This window comes from Lissotriton helveticus, chromosome 2_1, assembly GCF_964261635.1.
Source record: "Lissotriton helveticus chromosome 2_1, aLisHel1.1, whole genome shotgun sequence".
Lineage (NCBI taxonomy): Eukaryota > Metazoa > Chordata > Amphibia > Caudata > Salamandridae > Lissotriton > Lissotriton helveticus.
In genome coordinates this window covers 1,847,264,221-1,847,282,498 of record NC_136059.1, presented here as the reverse complement: position 1 = coordinate 1,847,282,498, position 18,278 = coordinate 1,847,264,221, and positions in this window count along the sequence as shown.

Sequence of the window (18,278 nt, the reverse complement as noted above, 5' to 3'; positions counted from 1 at the left end):
CTAATTTAATACTATACATATTCAAAAAGACTTTTCAAGGTGTAAGATTTATTTTGGAAAGAGTCAGATGAGGGCTTGAATTAGAGTTGAATGGTAACAAAATATTTCTGATTGTTGTCATTTGATGGTTGTCTTTTGGGGAAAATTAATCAGAGGAGTTGGTTCTAGTATAGAATGGCCTGGTTATCCTGCTGATGGATTCTCCACCACAGTAAAATCTTTCAACACATGAGCAAGCACATGCTCAACAAATCAGGGATTTTTTTAAAACTCTAAATTGAGACCTTTATTTGCGAAACATAGAGCTGGTTGAGAGATCGGTGTTCAGTGGCAATAAAACTCCTCTCATTTGTGAAGGAAAAGAGGAGGTAATTTTCAATTGCTCATCTTAAACATACTGTAAGATTTTCATCAGCTATTCCGGTAGAATGAAAAAAGCAAAGTAGTACAGAAATCCGTATAGAAAAGGATTGTTTTATGTATTTATGTCATTTATTTATTTAAAAGATTTATAAAGTGCACAGCTACCCAACAGGGTTTCCCGGCGCTGACAGCGGAACAAGCAAAATAAAGATTCAATTGACATTAGACTTGGTTGAAAAGAAAAGTCTTGAGCTTTTTGCAGAAGGCAAAGAGGGATTGACACTTCCTGAGTTCTAGCGGGAGAGAGTTCCCCAATTTAGGTCCCAGAAAGGAAAACGAACAGCCACTCATATGGACCAGTCGTACTCTAGGAACTGAGAAAAGGGAAAGATTGGCAGATCGAAGATTGTGAGAAGCTTGATAGGGCTTGAGAAGATTTAGTATATATGCACGGACCAGGCCATGCAAAGCTCTGAACATGTAGCAGAGAGCCTTAAAGTTGATATGCTTGCCAACCCTGAGCCAGTGGAGTTGAAAAAGCAGAGGGGAGACAAAGGCATGGCGAGGCAAGCTAAAAAGCAGGCGGGCAGGTGCGTTTTGGATGAGCTGGAGACGACGAACAGAGGTCTTCTCCGCACCCAGATACAATACTGTACCGTAATCGAGTCTGGAGATCACCAAATCCTGCAGGACAGTCCTCTGAGCAGCTGATGGAATTAGCCAGAGAATTTTCATTAACCACTTGAGGACCGCAAAGCAGGGCGATGTGAGTCCAGAGACCTGAGCAGCGAAAGAAAGCTTGTTATCGATGGAAAAACACTGGTTCTTGATCTTAGCAACCGGGTAGGAACGGTCCCAGAGATACATGCCAGTGGTTGGCTCCCCACAGCACCGGATTGTTGCCCCAGAAGAGCACCTCCGTTTTAGAGCCATCCAGCCTTAAAGCATTGCCGAACATTCACAAGGATTTGTTACGCAAGCCAAGTTTAAGTACGCAAGGATCAAGGTGTTCAGCAGATGATAAAGAAATTATAATCTGGTTATCATCCGCGTATGAGAAAATAGTTATCCCGGATTTTTCTGCAATGTCTGCCAAAGGGCAAACATAAAGGTTAAAGAGCACAGGACTCAATGATCGAACCCTGTGGAACACCAGATGTCAAGGCAACAGCGTTCCTTTTAGTGGTGTGGGAGAAGACCTGAAAGGAGCGGTCCTCCAAAAAAAGAGATCAGCCACTGCAAGGCTACACCTGCAATGCCAGCGCTCATAAGATGCTCCACCAAAATAGAATGGGAGACTGTATCAAAAGCAGTATTCAAATCCAAAATCCACGATCAAGCTGCTGTCTAAGGTCTTCAGTGTCCCCCAGCCGAGCTGATTCGGTACTGTGACCAGGACAAAGGCCAGACTGAGACAGATGAAATAGCTTATGTTTCATCTCATGTGCAGAAAGTTGAAAAATAATGTGTTGTTTTAAAATTTTGGAAAAGGTAGAGAGAAGAGATATAGGCCTTTATTTTTTTTAAATATTTATTTATTTATTTTATTTTTGGAGTTTTCTATAGCGCTGGCCAGACCCGAGGGTATCGGAGCGCTTTACAGTCGAGCTGGAGAGAGCAGTTGCAAAATAATATATCAAGGAGAGGAGATACAAGTAAGATCAAGGATTAACATTGTTAATTGGCGCCTGAGGGGCGAGTTTGAGGTAGTGGGTTAGAGGTAGTCATAGTTGCAGGGTGAGCTGCTGAGGTAGAGTTCGGGAATGCACGGGTGAGGTAAAGTGTTTTGAGGCGTCTCTTGAAATCTTGAAATGAGGACGTAGTCCTGATGTCAACTGGGATGGAGTTCCATATTTTTGGGGCGTTGCCGGTAAACGAGCGCGTTGCAGTTTTTTGTTTCCGGGTTTTCATGGGGATGAGTAGTAGGGTGTTCGAGCTTCTGAGGTTTCTGGACTGGCCCGCTTTCCTGAGCTTGGAGGCAAGGTATTCCGGTTTCCCTGTGTGCAAGGCTTTGTGCGTCAGACAAGCCGTTCTGAAGCTGGCGCGCATTTCCATTGGGAGCCATTTTAAGTCTTTGAGTGCTGGGGAAATGTGGTCGAATTTCTTTGCCCCTGAGACCATTCTGGCGGCTGCATTGAGGGTTGTTTTCAATGGCGCTAGGTGTGATAGGGGTGTGCCTGTTAAGGTTGCGATCCCATAGTCCAGTCTGGATAGCACCAAGGATTGGGTGGCTGTTTGGAGATCCCTCTGCGGGATGTGAGGTTTGATTTTGTTGAGGAGTTTCAGATTAAGGAAGGCGCTCTTTGGGGAGTTCTTGATGTGGTTCGTCATTGAAAGTTTATGGTCAAGGGTGATTCCGAGAGACTTTACTGAGTTAGTCAGAGTGAGATTCCCCCTGAGGGCGTCGATAGCTTCCATCCATTCTGTTATTTGGGGGTTGTCGTCCTTGTTGGAGATGAGGAGGAGTTCTGTTTTTCCTTGATTGAGTTTGAGATGGTTTTTCCCAAGCCAGGTTTGGATTTCTTTGAGCGTGTTATTGAGCTTTAGAATGTCGTTGAAGGAGGTGGTTTCTATGTAGATCTGTGTGTCATCTGCATAAAGATGGAAGGGGATGTTTGCTTTCTTCAGTATGATGGTGAGGGGTACCATGTATATGTTGAACAGTTGCGGGGAGAGAACGGATCCTTGGGGAACCCCTCTGGTGACGGGGAGGGGGTCGGATGTGAAGGATTTTATTTTGACTCTTTGGAAGCGGTTCTGGAGGAAGGAGTCGAACCATTGCAGGACCATATCGTTAGCACCTACACTTTCCTTGAGGGACTTGATGAGGAGCTTGTGGTCAACCGTGTCGAATGCCGCTGACAGGTCGAGGAGAATGAGTAGGCAGCACTGGTCTGCGTCGAGGGAGTTGCGTATGTCGTCTACTATGTTCAGGATTGCTGTTTCAGTACTATATCCTTTTCTGAAACCAGATTGATTATGGTCCAGGAGGTTGATGTTATCAAGCTGGTTGTTGAGTTGGCGTAGTACACATTTTTCAAGGATTTTGGCTAGAAAAGGCAGACTTGAGACTGGTCTGAAGTTGTTGAGGTCGTTGGGGTCTAAGCCTTGTTTCTTCAGGAGGGGAGTTACCTGGCCGACTTTGAGGCAGTCCGGGATGGTGCCAGTCTTTAGGGAGCTGTTGATGATTTCACACCACAGTGGCGCGAGAGTACGTTTGAGGTCTTTGGCCATTTGTGAGGGGATGGGATCGAGGTTGTGGGAGGAGGGTTTGGAGGATGAGATTAGATTGAGGATCTCGGCTTCATGGACAGGGTCGAAGGAAGACCAGGTGTTAGCGGTGTGTTCAGTGGAGGTGGTTTCTGTAGTTGATGGAATGATGCTGGTCGACAAGGGAGGGTTGGTGTCTAGTGATAGTTCGATTCTGTCTATTTTATCGTTGAAGAAGGTGACGAAGCTGTCACATAGAGTTTTGGAGGGCTGTATAAGGGCGGTCGTTGGCTTGGATGTTTGTTTTTTGATGATGTCAAAGAGTTCTCTGGGTCTATTTTTAGCCTTGGGTCTATTTTTAGCCTTGTCCAGCGCATTGCAGAAGAAGTTTGTTTTTTCGTTGTTGATACGGTTTTTGTACCTTCTTCGAACTTCCCTAAGTTCCCTGCGGTGGATGGTGGAGGGGTTCTTTCTCAAGTGACGTTCTGTGGCTCTGAGCAGCCTCCTCTCCTTGTTGATGTCCTTGTTAATCCAAGTTCTTGATGGAATGTTCCTTTGTTTTTTCCGTTTAAGGGGGGCCAGTTGGTTTAGGATGTTGGATGTGGTTGTGTTGTAGTGTGAGGTGAGTTCAGTAGCTGATAGTCCTTCTGTGGAGATTGGTAGGGCGGAGGCTATTCTTTCTTCTAGTTCCGAGGTGTTGATTTGTGATAGGTTTCTGGACCATGTGGGGGGGGTTTCGGTGGGGGGACAAGACTGGATCCCTTGGGAAAGTTGAAATAGGATTAGGTGGTGGTCCGACCAGTCTACCGGGAGGATGTGGTCGATGGAGATTGCATCATGGGGGGCAATGATGGCGTCTAGGATCGCCCCTTTGTAGTGGGTCTCTTCTGTGCAGTGTTGGGAGAGGTTGTTGGAGTGCAGAAGATCGTTTATGGATTTAATAGTGGCATTGTTCTCATTGTTCCAGTGTAGATTAAGATCCCCCAGAATGAGGGTGTTGGAATCTTTGAGAGAACAGTTGGCGATCAGGTTTGAAAGTTGCTCCGTGAATGCGGCGTTGTTACCTGGGGGATGATATAGCAGGTGGCATTGCGTTAAATGGTTGTCGCTGGTTTTGATGTTAGTTGTCAGGCATTCAAAGGAGTTGTAGTCAAAGGCGTTAACTTCAGTCACCGAGAGGTCGTTCTTGTGGATGATTGCCACGCCTCCGCCTTTTTTTTGGTTCTTTCTATCTTTGTTGATGATGGAGTAGCCTGGGGGACAAGCATATCTAGGGTAGGTGATGAAGAATCATTGAGCCATGTCTCCGTGATGAATGCTATGTCTGTGTTGTGGTTGATGATGGTCTCTGCTAGCTCTGTGGAGTGTTTGGTGGCCGATCTGCAGTTTATGAGCAGGCAGTTGGTCCCGGGGGGGGTCTTTTTTTGTAGGTTCGGTGGGAATGGTGATGAGGAAGATCGGGGGTCTAGGGGGTCTGCGTGGGGGATTATCGTTTCTTAGACTGGTAATTACCTGAATAGAGGACTGGGAGGGTCGGGTGGTGAGGTTGGTGTGGGAGGCAGCCGATTCGGGCATGGGCCGGGTAGGGATGTTGGTGTAAGAGGCAGCCGTTTCGAGCACCTCATCCCAGGTCATGGCTTTCTCCGCTCTGTTTGGTCTCCCGGCCACGGGCGGGGTGGGAGGTTGTGTGTTGGGGTGGAGATGTGGGTTTATTTGGTTGGGTGGGGTAAAGGTGTGGGGGGAGTGAGGGCTTGTTCTTGGGGTTTGGGATGTGTCCGATCGAGAGGTTGGTGAGGATGAGGTTTAGGCCTTGAATTATGGTGTCTATTTGGGTTTCGATGCGGGTGAGGCGGCAATGTGGGCCTTCTTGTTGCGTTTGGGGGCTGTTTTGATTGTGTTGTGTTTTAGGGTTGATCTCAGTGTCGGATAGTGTTTGCGGGATTTCTTGGCTCGTGATTTGGGGAGTTAGAGAGTGGAGTTTGGGAGGTGGAGGGTGATTTATCTTGAGGGAGAGAAGGTGTTGGGTGTGGGAGGGCTTGGTGGTAGCCGTCTTGTCCTCTGTGTCTTGCGGGGGGTGGGCCGTTTCTGGAGTGCTTCAGGAGAGTGGACTATGGAGGTGGATGATGATGTGGCCATGCTTATTGGGGGCTTGTGGATGGATGGGGGATGTATAGGGGAGACTGTACTCCTTGTGGGTGGTGTAGGGGTGTTGATCATCGTATAGGGGTGGTGGTCTTGGAGGGCGTCCGGCGTGACAGAGTTTGCTAGTAGGGAGGGGAATAAGCGGTCAAAGGCCTCCAGGTTGGCGTTATTGGCTTGAATCAGGACTGTGCCATTGGAGTAAATGGTTACTGAGGTGATCCCATGATTGGGTGAGAGGTTCGGGGTGTAGAGGGAGAGCTTGCAGCTATGAATCGTCTTGGTAGTTTTGGTTATTAGGTGATTTTCTCTCAGGTTTGAGATCCAATAGCCTGGTCTGATTGTGTGGAAGATGAGGTCCATCTTTTGTTGGCCTTTAGAGGGGCAGTGGTATACATCTACGAAGAGGGATTCGGGGAATTGCCTGATGAGTTTGTGTTTAAGGGATTTTCTTGCCTTGTGCGAGAGGTTTGCTGGGGGGGTGATGGAGAAGGAGTTGGGTCCATGACGTTTTATGAGGGGGGATGATAGGGGGTTGGAGTTGATAGTCATGGTGTGAGGCGTTGTGGGGGGCGATTGGCTGGGGAGGCCACTAGTCTCAAGGTGGCGAGGTAGGATGTCTGTAGTCAGAGTGTGTGTTAGTGGCTGGGAGGAGGGGGGGAAGTGAACTGTCTGGGGAGGCCACTAGTCTCTGGGTGGGGGGGTAGGGGTGTTAGTGGCTGGGGGGAGGGGCTTGGGAGATGGACTAGGGGCCATGTCGTGGGGAGGGAACTAGGGGCCAGAGGGCGCTGTGACTTAGTAGGGGGGGAATGATAGGGAGCACTCGGGACCTGAGGGCTCGCTCCGGGAGAGGTAGCGGTCGATCCCCCCAGCAGAGGGGATCTAACCCAGTCTTTTTCCAGAGCATGCTTCCAACTGCGCGGTAGCTGTCCCAGATTTAGGGAGGAATTGAGAAGCTACACAATCACCTTAAGAGCAGGCTCATCCAGGCATCTAAGCTTGGAAGTAGGGAGAGGATCAAGTGGGGAGCCAGACGTGACGTTTCCAAGTAGATTTCCTAAAGAAATTAAATCAATTGGGAGCCAGGCCTTAACTTGACAAGATTCATCCATTGCAAAATCAAGGGGAACAGTCGGGACTAAGTCAGAGAGTAAAGTAGTGGGAAAGATAAAGTTGTCATGAGAAGAGGAAGCCAATTCAAGCTCACGATGAATGGACAAAACTTTATTGTGAAAGAACTGCGCGAGTTCATTACAATGTTGTATTGAAAGGTAAGGGGATGGCAAAAATGTATTAGATGCAGAAAGTTCCGGCACAACTTTAAATAGGGTTTTCTGACAATTTTGAGCGGACATAATTTTATCCATGAAGAAGCACGCACGGACAGATCTGCAAGGAGCATGGTATTTTTAAAAAGGTAAAGGTATGTGTAGAAAGGATAGCAATTTAAAGATTTTTTTTATTGAACAATAAAAAGATAAGGAAAAGTTCAGTGTAAAATTCTACACATTTCCTAAGGTTTGTGAATGAGTATTTATATATTTTTCAGAATATAAATCTTGATACAAAATGAGTATCGCTTTGTGACCGTTATATAAAAAATTTATTTATCTCAGTTTTGCTTAATTCTCTCATGTCAATACTTTTGTGGGATTTACGTTGTCATTTCCAGACACACTTCATTGGATCAAAAACGCAAAATATACCTATACTTTACCATGAAGGTGTATGTGTAAGAGAGGAAAATGTAAATGTGATTGATGAAATTTCATAGTTCAGCGGTTCTTTGCCTTTTGAGTTCTGTGGGCCTTCACCGAGTCACTGTTGAAAGATAGGGAAGGCAGGCTAAGCAATTTCTGCAATTTAAACCTATAAAATACGCAAATTACGGAAAACAGTATCCATCAAACAAATACAAAAATGATAAAATATTTATTGGATTATTGGAAAGGTTAGAGCATTGCAAATGTGGTTTTATTTGTAAAGGACAAAGCAATATGCTGGATTCTAGTACATCACTTTGTCTTTTTTGCTCCTAATGCATCCCTTTTTTGTCAGCGCACACGTAGTGCTTCAACTGCAACCACCAATAAACGATACTGCTGTTGCTTTACTTGTGCTGCTCACACAAATTAATGGCAGGATAACAATTTAAGGGCTGATTTATATTTTGGCACAAATTATACTCTCTCAGAAACTTGAGGAGTAGCCAGTGGCGTAACACAAAATGGCCCCCCCACCCTCACTATCACCCCGCTGCAAAATATGAAGAGGGGTGCTGTTGTCTCTCATATTGCACAGATATTATTTGGTCTTGGGCTCAATGGAGTCTCACTGAAGGGTTTGGCCCCCCTATGCTGCAGGTGGCCTACTCTGAAAAGCAGACTCACTTTTCAGAGTGTTTACCTATTTCTTAGTCCATTCTATTGCACACATTCTGCAAGGTATGCAATGAAATGGCTTTGGGAGGAGAGGGGGTTCCCTCCAAAGCAAGAAATCCTGGGGCTCTCCTGAAAGGTGTGGGCTTCCATTATGGCCCTCCAATCAATCAATCAATTAGAACATTTGTAAAGCGCACTATTCACCCTTGAGGGTCTTGTTAACGCGGGATTTCTGGTCTATTGTTATCCTACCAGATCCCAGCTCAGGTCGACTGAATCGTTGGTACCTGTCATTGAGTAAAAGGCAATCCACTACTAGGTTAATCAAGAAAGAACTTACACCACTCTAAAGAACCACTTACCACTGGAAAAGGTTAAAAGTTTATTATAAAGCCAAAGCTATCTGGAGATACAAGCATCTCAGAATGAGATTCAAAAGATATACAGGAATCAATACAAACAAGAATTCCCTAAATGCTCTTAGTCGGCAAAAGGATATAACTAAAACAAATTCAAAGAGCATTAAAGTTGCCAATATGGACACAAGCTGTAGCTTATGCGTCATTTACAGAAAAGAAAAGTTCAGGTTAGACTGTCCCTACACTAGACTAAATGACATCCCTACTTAACAAGATCTTTACCTAAAAAAAAAGGTGTCAGCAGTGGTGACTTCCGAAGAAGATCACACACTTCCCTTAGTCTTTGTCTCAAAGTCGAAGTCTTGCAGTTCCCTATCTGCCTATCCATCCGCTCTCTTAGGTTCCTCAGATCATCTGCTCTAACTCCACCCCGGGGTGCTGTCCCTAATACAAAATCACATTTCCAATAGGAACGCCCCTGGAGACGCCTCTCACGTGGTGCAGTTTTGAGCGGCAAATTCCGTGCTGGTGCTCCTCGGGACTCTTCATTAAAGTTGACCTTGCTTCCCAGGCTTCTCTCCGACCAGGCGGTACCCCCTAAAATTCCTGAAGACTCCTACAGGCCTGTGCCTGGCGCCTCTGAACAAGAGCCTATTCATTATTTCTGATTTAAGTCCCCCTTGCACCTGCAAACAGACACTCTCTCGGTAGGCCCCAAATTCCGGCCTCTACCATATCTAGAAGTCATAAAACATCTTGAACAGACCTATCGTTCGTGCTCTGTGCGACCTCTCCTTAACGAGCTCATGCAGATCAAAGTAGCGACTTTATCTATTCAGGCCTACTAGAATTACATGAAATGGGCCTCTGCAATATGCACATTAAATTTCTTTGTTTAAACAGTATTCTAACTAACACACATTACTATAATGTAACACATCTATTTAAAACATATTTCAATTCCATGGTTAATAATACTTTGCAGTAAAATGACATTAGAATCCAAGTCACTTAAAAGTGTAGCAGCATCTTTCGTTTCTTGTGAAATGCCATGTGGCCTACACATTTTCATGGTTTGCAGAATTACTTTTCGTTTCACTTAGCCATCTAACGTGTGACTCCAACATCATTTTAACATTTCTACAACCTCTACATTAGTTTTTCACACTTATATATGCATCTCTATTCTAATTAAACACTCATGTATATATTTTCTCTATATAAGTTGACACTCTTGTATATTCCACACTAAACTAATACTACGTGCTTGTAAATATGGTGCACTTCTACATTTTCAGATTTGTGCTCTCTCAATCCCCCCTTTGATGACTTACAGTAGTCATCATCATCACAACACCCTCTCTAAGGTACAGAGTATCAAACTGAAGTCGTTGCAATCTTCCCTCGTTTCATCTCCTCTAGAGCCCTCAGACTCCGGTACTGATTCTCCTGCATCGCAGCTAGTTTCCTTCCCTGCTCTCGCATAGATCTTTGCAACCTGTTTGCTCTATACCATTTGTACAGTTTCACCAATCCCCACAAAGTGATTATACAAATCACTATTATGATGATAGGTTTCAATATGTACCAAATGATATTCTTTCCCAGATTGGCAAACCAACCTCCAACTTTACCCATTCCTTGACCTACCTTTTCCCACACTGTTACCTTCGTCAAATCTTCTATCTCATTATGTATTTCAGTAATGTTTCGAATGTACTTTTCGAGAGGTTTTGAATTGTCTGGAATGTAAGTGCAACATTCCTGGACCTTCAAAGCCTTACAGACTCCGCCCTCTTTGGCCAACAGAACATCTAGAGCAAGTCGGTTCTGAAGAACCATTGCCCTTATCGACTGCATCTCTCCCTCCACCAGCATTAAAGATCGAGCAGTACTGGCGGACAACCTATCTACGACCGTTGCCAATCTTCTTATCTTAACATCATTGAGTGCTATCCCTAAAATAGGAAACATAGCACCAAACACATCTCCAACTACCTCCTCAGCGCTTACATCCCTTCTTCCTCTAGCTGATGTTTCTCTCTTTTTGGTTTCTAAGTTCTCAGCATGGTATATTTTGGGGAAGACAATTGCTAAATAACATGATCCATACCAATTATCTGGTAGTTTCACGTATGCATTTCTTCCACAGACAAAATACACATTCGGGATCGCCTGCCTTTCCTTCAGGAAATCCTTAGAATAGTACTCTAATTGGAAAGCATGTTCACAACTAACTTCTCCCACAAACACATTCTCATAATATGTTTGACTTCTGTGTATGCATAGCTTTCCCCTTTGCTCTCGGTCTAAAGCTATTGGACCACTGCTACCCTTTCTTTGGTGTTCTCTTTCTTCCCGGGTCCAATCTGTTTTCCATTGTCCCGAAGCTTTTAGGATCTTTTGTCTCCTATATCGATCATCCACCTGCTCTATAAACTTTTTCTCAATTTCTGACACTTTACAAGTCAAATTATTTCTTCGGGCATGCGAAGTATCTAATGTTCTCCATGGAAGGAAAAATTTCTGTAACCTGTCTTCACACTTATAATAATCCCACTTGTTGAGATGTTTATAATTTGGCACGTCTGGCAACACTGAGTCAAAGTTCGAGAAGTAATACTCAAACCCCTCTCGTTCATAAAATATGCTCAGCAACAAACTACATGAGATTCCATAGGTCAATGGAAGATGATGGTATCTGATGCCTTCATCTACAGAAGCTGGCAACTGCATACAGACGTAGCAGTTCTTCGCCTCCATGACATCAATATATTCATAAAGCAATTTGGCATAAGCATTCGTTTTAAAATTCCCCTGTGACTCATCTGCACGTAATCTTTTTATTTCAGCATCTAACAAAGCTTTCTCTTTCGCTGTATTTTCCCCCTGTTTACCAATCGTAGGAGGCTTCTGTGTTGGTACACTTTTTGCTTCTTTTTCTGCTTTCACATCATTTTCATGTCCCACTATATATGATACAGTAACTACTAAAACTATAAGAGAAATCACTACCCCTAAAAGTGTGCCTATTATGCATTTTGCCCTGCGGTTCGGGTTGCCAGCCTCCATGGTCTCAAAACAGTGTAGTTCTGGTTTTCTTTCACAGTACAAGTCTCTTTCCTTTGCTTCTCCAATCTTTCGAACCACACCTCCTGGAAGCTGAAAAATCCCCTCCGCAAAAACAGTCTCTGAGTTCTGTAGCAATAGGCAACCTTAGTCCTTCTCCATCCTCTAAAATGGAAATCCCTAATTTCTCCTTCTTCTTCTTGGCACTAGGTTATCTCTCAATCTGTATTTACAAAGTTCTTTGCAAAGTCTTTAGTAATCCGAAACTATGCGTGTTCCAAGAAGTTCCACCACTTGCTCGAATATTTCCATACGAAGAAGGATTCCCTCAAGTATTGGACACCTCGAACAACAACATGGAAATTCAACTGTCTCTAGGATCAACTTTCTTATTCCGCTCAGAAGAGGAGGATAGACAATGTTGAGTGTCAGCAATCTTTCAACCTCCGCTCCTGGTATCAAGAACCTTACTTCCACTGTGATGATCGGGTCAGTTCTGATCAGGGTCACTTCCCTCACCCTCCCAGTTCTGCGTCCCGCTGAGGACATCTGTAGAGAGGTAGGTCCACTCAGGAGTAGCGTATCTTCTGCAAGGCACTCGCACCCTCCTTGATCTTCTCGGACCTTCCTGCTCTTGTCCTTGTGCACTTTCTTCTGGATCTGAGTCTTCGGATATAGGAGCAAGAGTTTCCTCTCGAGCTGGCTTCAAGCTTGGCCTCCTTTTTCTTTCAGGCCAGATCGCTGCTCCACGCCTTGTTCTCCTATTTCTTGTCCGTTCACTCAGTTCTTGATCACTCTGAACTTGCTCTGTCTCTGAGTTGGTTTCACAACAGCTTTCTCCTTCAGTGGCAACCTCAGTTTCACTGCCGTTCTGTCTTCCTTCCTCTTCTGGATCTGTTACACTCCCAACTTCTTCAGACACCCCCACAGCTTGACTGATCCCCTCTTGTGATTCTTCCTCCACCACTGGATTTTCGTCTGTGAGAGGAGCTGTTTCTTCCAGGGGTGCTGGAACTCTTCGAGTATGGGAAGCGTGGATCCAATTTGGCAGTCCTCCGCACTTCACGGCAGTGTTCGTGATTAGGACTATCTGGTAAGGCCCCTTCCAGCGCCCGTCCAAGCAGTTCTTCCGGACGTGCTTCTTCACCAGCACCCAGTCTCCTGGGCACAGGTCGTGGCACTGATTTCTTGAAGCTGGAACTTCTGCGGCCTGTACCTGAAGAGACACAGAATGAATGGCGTCAGATAACCCCTTGCAGTAATCCAGGATCAGGTCATCTGTAATGTTCAGTAATGCAGTTGTGGGGATAGTTGGAAGTCTCATTGCCCTCCCCATCAACACCTCATGTGGAGAGAAACCTGTCCTCCTGTCGGGTGTGCTACGCATGCTCATAAGGACCAAAGGAAGAGCATCAGGCCAACTTAGGGAAGTTGATGAACACACTTTAGCAATTCGACATTTCAACGTCCCATTTATCTGTTCCACGATACCTGAAGCCTCTGGTCGATAGCTACAATGCAATTTCTGATCAATGTTCAATGCAGAGCAAAGCATCTTCACAACTTCGCTGTTAAAATGTGTCCCTCTGTCCGATTCCAGAGAGGCAGGCACCCCGAAGCGCGGTATCAATTCTCTAAGCAACAACTTTGCTACTGTGAGTGTATCGCACCTGCGTGTAGGGTACCCTTCAACCCATCTGGAAAATATGCATACTACCACCAAAACATACCTAAGGCGGTTGACCCTTGGCATTTCAATAAAATCTAATTGCATTCTGTTGAAAGGCCCCCCAGACCTCCCAATGTGACTCAGTGTAACTGGTGTTCTTTTCTCTATGTTCAACTGCTGATAAGTGACACATCGCTTACACACTGCTTCTGCTGCAATCCTAAACTTTGGGCAATACCAAGTCTGCCTGAACACCCTCAGCATGGCATCCCTTCCCAAATGCACTGGACCATGTATCTGTCGTGCCATTGGGCTCGCTAACTCCTCAGGTAACACGGCCCTTCCATCTGCTGAAATCCAAAAATCCATTTCGCTTCTCACACACCCTGCTGTTTCCCACGCCTGCTTCTCAGATTCAGGTGCATTGTCTTGCATTTGTTTCAAATCTTCCCAAGTATCGACTGTTTCTAACATCATGCTCAATTCTGTCCTTTCCTGAGCCCCACTTACTTCCACCTCCGTGAAAGAGTAATCATGCTCTGCACAATAGCGGGCAACTTCATCTGCATATCTGTTTCCCTGTGACACGAAATCTGAATTTTTCGTATGAGCCACACACTTTACAACTGCTATTTCAGCTGGACCCTGTAATGCTTCTAACAACAGCCGCACAAATTCTCCATTTCTGATTGGCGAACCAGAGGAGGTCATGTAACCCCTCTGAGACCACAATTGCCCGAAATCATAAACTACACCGAAACCATATTGGCTATCAGTATAGATGGTGACTCTAATTTTGCTACCTGCTATACAGGCACGTGTCAATGCAACAATTTCTGCTACCTGAGCGGAGTGTACTCCTTCCAGGCAAGCGGCTTCCACAACTCCAGTAATGGTGCAAACAGCATAAGCTGCTCTCAACCGACCAGTATCGTCTCTTAAACATGAACCATCGACAAAGTAAATTTCATCGGGGTCGATCAATGGTTCATCTACAATATCTGGTCTGGGCTTCGTGCATAGTTCAGTCACATCAAGGCAATCGTGATCTTCACAGTCTTCGCCTTCTATGTCATTAGGAAGTGGCATCAGAGTAGCAGGATTCAAGACAGAGCACCTCTTAAGGGTCACGTTCTCTGCAGCAAGAATAACTTGCTCATAGCGCGTGAGCCTACTGTTGGTCAAGTGCTGGGTCTTGGTCCTGGTCATTAACAGTTCCACAGAATGAGGTACATACACCACTAACTGGTGTCCCATCACAATGCTTTCACAACGCTCAATGCTGACACCTGTTGCAGCAACGGATTTGAGACATCCGGGCAACGCTGCGGCTACTGGATCTAAGGTAGCCGAAAAGTATGCAACTGGTCTACGGGCATTCCCATGTACTTGCACTAAGACTGACAAAGCACAGCCCTCTCTTTCGCAGCAATAGAGGGAAAATGGCTTTTCATAATCCGGCATCCCCAGAGCCGGAGCACGACACAAGTCATCTCTCAGCTGTAGGAACGCCATCAAACACTCGTTGTCCCATGGTACCGGATCACTCACCTCCTTGTGCGTCAGTTTCTGTAAGGGTTTTGCTTTCAGTGAAAAGTTAGCTATCCACTGTCGGCAATAACCAACCATTCCTAGAAACATCCTGACTTCTCTCTGTGTTGTAGGCGAGTTCATCTTCATGATTGCCTCTATTCTATCTGGTGACACCTTACGCTTTCCCTTTTCTATCCGATGACCCAAGTACTGTACTTCTGTCAGACAGTACTGCAATTTACTCGGAGATACCTTGTGTCCATTTTCAGCTAAATGGTTCAGCAAGGCGATGGTGTCTTCCTTGCAAGCTTCTTCTGTTCCTGACGCAACAAGTAGGTCGTCTATGTACTGGACCAGAAGCGAATTCTGGGGCAGTACCAGACTTTCAAGATTCTTTTTCAGTAACTGATTAAAGATTGATGGGCTATCTGTGAACCCTTGTGGGATTCTACACCATGTTAAGACGCGATTCTCCATTTTAAACGCGAAAAGGTACTGGCTCTCTTCGTCTAATGGGATTGAAAAGAAAGCCTGACAAAGATCTATCACTGTGAACCACTCAGCTTGGAATGGTATCTGAAACAGTATCACTGATGGATTCGGTACCACTGGACAACATGAAACAACAATGTTATTAATTTTTCGTAGGTCCTGTACTATTCTAAATTTCCCACTAGGTTTCTGCAAACCCATAATCGGGGAGTTGCATGGACTTCCCACGATTTCTTTCAGTATTCCCTGTTTAATCATAGAGTCGATCACAGGTTTTATTCCTGCAATCGTCTCTTGGGACAGCTTGTATTGTGGCGTTCTTGGATAATCGACATTTGGTTTCACTATGATCTTCACTGGCTCTACCCCTTTGACCAATCCTATCTCTTCTCCTGTAAAATCCCATACTTCTGATGATACTGCCTCGCGTAAGTCCCAAGGAAGGTCCTCCACAGTCAGAGTGGGATACAGTTCTATGCATGTTCTTGAATTCACAATTTTGAAGGTAGCGTCATCATCTGTCGTCTCTACCTCTACTCCCTGTGGTGTGCAGTATATGGTACAGTTCAGCTTGCACAATAAGTCCCTTCCTAACAGACACACAGGACTAGAATCGCACACCACAAACTGATGTTCATTCATGTAGTTTCCGATTTTCACTGACACTGGTTCCGTCAAAGGGCTAGTCATTCTCTTGTTTGCGACTCCTACCACCTGAATTGTTTCCCCCGACATTGGTAGATCCGGAACCACTGCTGATCTCAAAGTTGATCGAGTTGCTCCGGTATCCACCAAGAATGTCGTAGGACACCCTGCCACTTCAGCCTCAACAAACGGTCCTCTTTGATCCACTTCCAGAACTGCCCCGAGGGTACAGTCCTCTTCTTTGCTTACACGTTGTCCCGTCAATGGATCAATGTAATAACATTTTTCCTCATCTATGAAAAGAGGCATTTGTCTAAAGACCTTTCCCCCTGTCGAAATCTTTGGTGGCTGCGGAAACTGAGCTCGTGGAGCCGAAGTCCCCCCTTTGGCCACCTTGATTCTCGGCACTGGTACCCCTTGAACTGGAACCTCTGGAACCTCCTCCTCTACCTCTAATTCTCCATTCTCAGGGTTATAGGGACACTCGCGTCTCCAATGCCCCACCTGATGACACTGGTGGCACTTTGTCGTTCTTTTCAATGTAGCAATGTCAATTCTAGGTCCCACTTTTTCCTCACTGTCCTTGTTCTGATTGCTTGATTTCCGTCTCATTGTCCCTGTACCCTGCTGCTGCTGTCCACTCTTTTCAGCTGACTGAATCTGTACTACCATCAGCTTCTCTTTTAGCTTCTTTGCTTTGGAATCTATTTCATCACTGCAGTACCTGGCATACCTCAAAATCTCATCTAATGGTCTGTTTTGCCAACAAATCAAATGTTGCTGAATCATCAAACAAATATCAGGTCTCAACCCCAATACAAACTTTGACACAAACTGTCCTATATCCTTGGGGTCCATTACATCGAGTCCACTGTATTGTTTGAATGTTTTCAGCAATCTCTCATAAAACTCATGAACTGTCTCCTTGGGTTCCGGAGACATCACACTCGTGCTCCTCCTGACAGTACCCCGTTTGGACCACCTCTCTTCCCACTTGTCTAGATCTCTCCATGCTCTTATTCCTGTTATCAACTCCCTTATGTGTGTTTTTAACCCTGTAGTTCTCTTCTCATCCAAGTCTTGATCTGAATACTGCAACCTATGGTTACTCTGTAATGTCCTCGTTCTGGACAAGTCTATCATATACTTGTCTGCCAGTCCAGACAGTTTCCCATGAATTGCTCTTGCCTTTCGGGTAATATCTTTTGCTATAAACAGTAACTCATCTTGTTCATACAGGTCAATCCTTTCTAAAGGCAACGTCCCATCTATTATCTCATCCAGGTCAGATTTTAAGCTAGTGACATCGAGTCTTTTGGCCTTTACTGCAGCTCTCAGTATGCTAGTTCTAGGGGGTCCATTCACATCTCTCCCATCCCAGCTCCGAGTCCTACGTCTAGGCTCAGGCGAGTTATGGGGAGTCCTCCCTTGATCCCATCTCTCCAGGTCCCATGCAGTTCCATCCTCTCTGGGTGTATGGTGAAACACTTTCCCATTTCTCATAATCCCACCAGTCCCATCCTGCATGATTTCCCTAGATGCATGGTATGACATTCCGTTATTCCCCCTTTGCTCGTCATTTGCCGGTGGTCCCTGATCTCTCGACCCATGGCAAGATCCTTCACTGTTCCCCATGCTCCCACGACTCCAGTGCTGTACATTCTCATTAGGTGCATGGTGAGTACATCTAAACCTCTCTCTGTATTCTTGGGTCCATTGGTCTCCCTCGCTTTGAATGAGATGAGACGTCTCCCCACATCTTGTACTTCTCTCACGTCTCTCCTGCTCATTCCCACCGTCGGTATGACGTATAACTCCTCTACTCTCCGGTCTGTTACCATCCCACTCCTGACTACTTGCACTAGCCCCGCAGTGAGACAATGTTCCGTTGCCTCGGCTTCCCCATTCTGCTTCTGTTCTTGGCCTGCTGGTTGGTGCTTCTGTGGACCCATCCCATTCTCTCAAATCGGCCCTCAACTCCTTAAAGGATTTCGGCCGTGGTCCCCTCAGGTCCATCGGTCCTCTCTGACCCCCCTGTTCTGCTGCGGGACCCACTGCTGGATCAAATGGGGTGCTCCACGTCACTGGTCCTGGCAATTGCTTCCAGGCATTTGTCGTGTTATTTCTCCTTTCCGTTTCAGCTCTCTCTCTATCTAACCTCATCTGTTCTTCCTCTCTGTCTCTCTCGGGGTTGTAAATCGATACTATAGGACCTATGGTAACGGGTACCTGTAGAGCGTCTGGCAACCCATAGGACTCAACCCTCTCTGTTTCCGGTACCTTCTGCACCACAAACCTTCCGACTACTCTCGGTACTGTACTAGGCTGAGGTGTCTCCTCACCTTTGGTCGGTGTCCACTCCGATATAGGGAGTGGTACATACCCCTCTATGGCAGGCCCATCATCCCTTGCGAGTCC